Raw genomic sequence first — 5,994 nt, forward strand, 5'->3', positions numbered from 1 at the left:
CAGAGTGTTGGCTGGTGTAGATGTCATATCGGTGAGCTGTTTGATGCTTTGGTTGACTCCGGTTCTAGAAGTAACATTATCTCTCTTGAAGCTGCCCTTTTAGCACAGCTACAGGTCACTGAGAGCTCCTCCATCGTGCTCAAAACCTTCGCCAACCACACCGTTCCTCCAGCGGGCATTTGCTATGGTGTCAAGATCTCAGTGTAGGGTGTTATTTCTGAAGTGGATTTCCTAGTGGTTGACTACAAACGTCTTGGAACGTCCTCTTTGAAGGACTTTATCATCCTTGGCGATTCATGGCAAGCCATAGCCCATTGCACCATTGACAGCGCACAAGGCAAGATGGAAATTAGCGATGGAACCCACAGCACCACCTTTCTCAACAACCACAGCAGAGCTCTTTCTCAACAAGCCCAACAGGCTCAGACTAAGATGGCCTCCACACAATACTTTCCACCTGAACTCACAGAGGTTTTTCCTGAGTTGGCAGTGGCATCGATCATCTATATGACGGATGCTTTCTCATGCAATGCGATTGACATGGTTGGAGGTGAGTCAGGTAGCCTGAGACATCTCTCAGCTTAAGGCCAAGCCTCTAGACAGGCCCTCTTTATTTGATGACGGGGCTTATAAAGTCTGGGCTCCCATATCCAGAGTGTTTCTTTATAGAGGAAGGGCTCCTCGATTCGTTTCTTGCATGGGACCAACTCTCTCTTATGGAGCTTGATGACATAGTCACCCCAGACCAAGTCCATCTTTCGCAGGATTCAATCCTCCTCAGCAACTATCTGAGGTGTCGCACAGCCAGCATCTTCCTACTGAAATCGCGGTAGCTGACAACTCTAAGCGTATTTTGTCATGCCGTTCTTTGGAGACGAAGGATGACATCCAGACCCACAACAGGAAAAAGGAATCAAGCCAATCGGATGTGCTGCATGCACATTATAGCTCTTTGAGTTCAGAACTTCTTACTGTAAAGCCCTCAGTATTCCAACCACCAGAACGATTTTGTCGCTTTCATGCTGGAGCCCGTATCCATTCCCATGTTTGTTTTACTATGCTAACCTTTCTTTTACAGTGATCGGTTCACAGTCCTCATACTTTATCTTGGATTGTGACCATCCAAGAGTTCCAGCCAACTCTTCACATGCGGCTGATCCACAACTGAACATCTCCTTCAAGGCAAGTAGAAGATCAAGTTAGTCATCGATTACTAGCGGTCTGCTGAACCATTCGAGGATAGCGATCTCGTTCTACTCAAGGAGTTTATGCCACTTTCGAAGTTCTCCCCTCGCTGGACCGGCCTCTACTTTGTCCAGCGACACATTGGAGGCAGAGCATATGTGCTAGTTAATGCTGATGGACGTGAGCTCCCACACGCTCACAACCACTCTCATCTCAAATGCTTCATCCGGTGAGGTGTTCCTTTTCTCTTCTTTTTTCTTTTTTTCTTTTTCTTCCTTTCTTTCACTTTACTTTCATGGCTACTTTTCTTACTTTCAGAGGGTGTTTCTCCATTGGACTGTGGCCTATGACCTGGATTTTGTGCTCAGGCTGCATTGCCGTTTGTATGGAGGTTCCTCACTTGGCTCGGTCTATGTTCCACATTCTTTGGCCCTTCCCTTACCATTACTACACCCTACAACTTCCCCTCACTCATTCCATATCATCTACACTCACAATTCCATTACTAATCACTTCCAGTAGTGTTGCCCACACTTATCTCTAGATGCCCGTATTACATCTTTCATTCTTTCACCATCATTCACACCTCTGTTTGAGGTCACATTTACACCATACCACGGACACACATATGTGCACCAGCAGCAAAAGACACCACCTCATTTAGACGTGCCATTTCCGAGATATCCTTATGACCATTTGCTGACAACGCATTAGCTTTTCTGGAGCAACTTTCTTCCAACCAGGTGAACCTGTTCACTCAAGGCACCTAGGTGGATCTTTAGGCGAGGCCATAGAAGCCAACGCCACTTTCTTCTGCTCCAGCACTCAATGGACACATGCCACCTCTCTTTATCGGCAACCTAGTGACTATGACATCCTTTTCAGCTGCTGACTGCTTTAGTCTGACATATCAAACTGGCCACCTTCTCAGAGTGCCACCCCATCTCAGCGCTCCACCATATCACTCCACCATATCGGTATTGGTGCAGGCGCAGGAGTAGGAGAGAGCAGGTGGTTACCGGTTACAGGTTACAGGTCCCCAGTTACCGGTTACTAGTTACTGGTTACTGGTTACTGACTACTCCGAGTGGTTAGCGTTTACTCTACAGGCCAACGGTTATCAATGGCCGCCTTTTCAGGGTGCCACCACCATCTCAGCGCTCCATCATATCACTCCATCTTTCATCATCTCCACACTTACCACCCTTGGGCAATGCATCCCCTCTTCTACCTCTCTTTTTTTCTCGATTTCGACCAATCCTTGGAGCATACCGGAAGTCATCAAGAGGCTGCATTTGCATATTACACTTTCCTGAGCCAAAATCCAGGTACGGGTTAAGTTCTTTGGGTACTCACACTCTTTTTCCTCTATTTTCCTCCTCTTTTCACACTTTTTCTACACTTTTCTTCAACTTCAGGGTTCAGTTTAACTACAGGGTTTCCCACCGAGTTTTCCTCCATGTCTCCAAACTTCACACCTACCTCTTTTCTTTCTTTTCCACTTTGTTTTCTAGAGTTTCCACTATTTCATGCAGCTACTAGCACTTGGCATCGGTAGCAGAGGTACACTCTACACTCTTCGAAGGGTTCTCACATGTTTGGAGCCAGCCTGATCCACCATGGTCGCATGTTAGGGTGTGGCCACTGAGAGAGTGAGAGAGAGAGAGAGAAGGAATATTCTAGTCCTCAGAATATTCCCCATCTTCCTTGCCTCACAAGGGCAAGGGGGGCATTTTGCGAAGAGCATTGAAACATTTCTCATGTTTGAGCGAGAGTTGGGGGAGGCACCCCTCCTTCCCCCAACACTGTTCGGCAGCTTGGTGTGAGTTGTCAACTTGTTTGTCAAGTGCTTGCCTATTGGATGATTCGGGTTGGTCGTCTTTACCGCTATTGATTGGGTATATTGGAGTGTGACTGTAGTGGGTGAAGTCAAGTTGTTGTCTTGTCGGCACATTGAAGTTGAAAGCGTGTTCGAAAGGTCTTGCTGATAGCGGGCTTTGGTAGATGTTGGAAGCAAATGTGGGATATATTGGTGTTGTGACGATCAGTCAGTATGGTGAAAATGGTGCCGGTCTGGTGAAGTCTATGAAGCTGGGCGGGAAACTCGGTCGTTCGTCGTCACTATAGATGGGGTTGGTGAATGTACCTTTGAAGTGGTTGTATGCTGCTTGAAAAATGTTTTCTTGCTTGGGCATAGTCTGTGTCAACTGCTCGAATGTTTGGTCAAGCTCGGGCACTTCGGTGGGTGCAGTCAACGGTGTTGGTTCAGGCTCAGGCACTTCGGTGGTTGCCATCAAGGGTGCTGCCGGTGGTGTGTCCGGTGGTGTCGTGTAGTTGTCATATTCTTTGCGGATGTTTGAGACTAATTTGTCAGAGTTAGCTCGTGGTAACAATTCGTGTCGGATGTAATTCTCTCTCTTGGAGGGTCTGATAACTTGATTTAACTTCTCTTGGTCTTTCTTTCTCTTTGTTTCTAAATTCTTCAAATTTCTATCTAAACGTTGGATAAGCCATTGTTGGTCTTCTTCCGACTTGCTGGATGTTCTTCTTGGTTTTGAATACATGCATTCTTCTACTTGTTGTCAGTTTCAGATTTGCGTTCGCAGTCGGTCATGCAGTTCAGGCAGAACTTCGGGAAGACTGTCGGTGGGCCAATTGTCGATAAAGTCGTTGTGAGCTTGTTCTTTCTTTTCGGTCCAAATATCGACAGTGGTGCGTGTTGGGTTGGGTTGTGTTCAGTCGAGTTGTGTTGGGTCGAGTGTGCTGGTGCAGTATGTAGACTGGTCTTCCACTTGCTGGTGCCGAGATGGAGTTCAATGAAGAGTTTTGGATACTCATGTTTGTCTGAAATAATTTCTTCGATAATATCGTCAATGTAAGCAACAAATGGAACGACTTGAGAGACGGTCCATGGGGTTCAAATATAGAGGGAAAGGGCCCATGAATAAGAGTGCACCCCCTTTTCCAATCGGTTAAGGGTCTTGGGATATTTGGGGTTAAGCGTCCTTGGGTTTGAATAGTACTAGGCTGGGTGACCTCCTGGGAAGTCCAAACTCAGGAGTTTACATTTGGTATCAGAGCGGTCCCAGGTCCGACTCTGTTGGTTGGCTAAGGGAATCACACCACATGTTGATTGACATCTGGCTAGTCCAGTTTGCTCCCGCTAGGCTCGACCCGAGGGGTAGGGTGTCAAGAGAGCAGGGCTCTCGGGAGAGCTGCGGCTCTTAGCTTCCGTTCAGAGAGAGCGTGAACTTGTAGCGAAGCATGGTGAATTGTAAGCAACCAAAGAGAATGACTCGAGAGACGATCCATAGGGGTTCAAATATAGAGGGAAAGGGTGAACAAGAGTGCACCCCCTTTTCCAATCGGTTAAGGGTCTTGGGATATTTGGAGTTAAGTGTCTTTGGGTTTGAATAGTACTGGGTTGGGTGACCTCCTAGGAAGTCCAAACTCAGGAGCTTACAGTCAAGTTGTTCGAGTCCGGATTGGGCGATGGAGCTTACAGTCAAGTTGTTCGAGTCCAGATTGGGCGATGGAGCTTACAGTCAAGTTGTTCGAGTCCGGATTGGGCGATGGAGCTTACAGTCAAGTTGTTCGAGTCCGGATTGGGCGATGGTGTGATTGGTGAGAGTTGATGCAATGAACGTGTTGATTTCGAACCAAGGTCGGACTGTCGTTTCGGTGCTGAGCTGCTGACTCTGTCGGAGAGGTTGTTGAAAAATCGGTGGTGCGTTCTCAAGTTGTCCCTTGACGAGCTCTCCCTTGACGAGCTCTCCCTTGACGAGCTCTTTGATACCAAGTAACAGAGTGATGGTTTCGTCGTTGGTGTAGGTTCTGACGATGTGCTGCGGTATTGGGAGTGGATGTGGGAACTGGAATTGTTTCAGAGCGCTAGGATTGCCGGGTCAACGACTGCGCGGAAGAGGGGTTCATTTCGGCAATGGCGTTGGTTCATGTCGAGTGCGCTGGTTGAGTTCTCGAGCTTGGAGTGTGTGGTCTTGTGCCGTCGGTTCATGTCGAGTGCGCTGGTTGAGTTCTCGAGCTTGGAGTGTGTGGTCTTGTGCTTAGAAATGGAGTTCGCCAATGAAGTGGCCAAGGGCGTCTGCTGATGAAGGTGCTGGTCGACTGGAGTTTCTTATTGAAAAGGGTTGTTGGTGTTCTTCGTCGGTGATGGGACTCAGAGATCTTGAGAGAGAGCTTTCAGATTTTTCAAAGATCTCCTCTAGAAAGCGTCTATCTATACTGTGTTGGGCAGAAACTGCTTGGACGCCATTGATCCATGTTGGTGGTGGCATTTACTTGTTGAATTTGGGCAAATTTACAAATTTGGGCGTAATTTGAGTGAATTTGGGTGAGGTGGGTAGATTCGTAATCTTTCGAGTTATTTGTGCACAGAGAATGGAGAAAGAATTGAAGAATTCGTGAACCTAAAGGGGAATTCAGAGGCTGTAGTTGTTAGGCGCCAGCTTTGACTACGTGGTCAACATCGGTCAAAGGGAGGCTCAAGGGTATATTAAGGCATGTTAGGGTAAGGGACTTAACCTACCCTAGGGCTCACAGTGGAGCGGCGGCGCAGTGGAGCTTTTGAGGTAGCTCGGGGGTGGTTGGGTGGTGAGGAACCTCAAGAGGTGGCGTAGCATAGTCTAGGGCAACTAGATCTTTGTCTTTTTGCGCCGGATCATAACATTGGTATCAGAGAAGTTGGTTGCGATGGCCGACCAAGCTGAACGCTGGAATCCTATCATCAATGGTGGTGCCGACGATGGTGCCGACGAAGCTGCGGAGATTTGGACCATTCAAGATGTGGTT

This window comes from Selaginella moellendorffii, unplaced genomic scaffold (assembly GCF_000143415.4).
Source record: "Selaginella moellendorffii unplaced genomic scaffold, v1.0 SELMOscaffold_32, whole genome shotgun sequence".
Classification (NCBI taxonomy): Eukaryota; Viridiplantae; Streptophyta; class Lycopodiopsida; order Selaginellales; family Selaginellaceae; genus Selaginella; species Selaginella moellendorffii.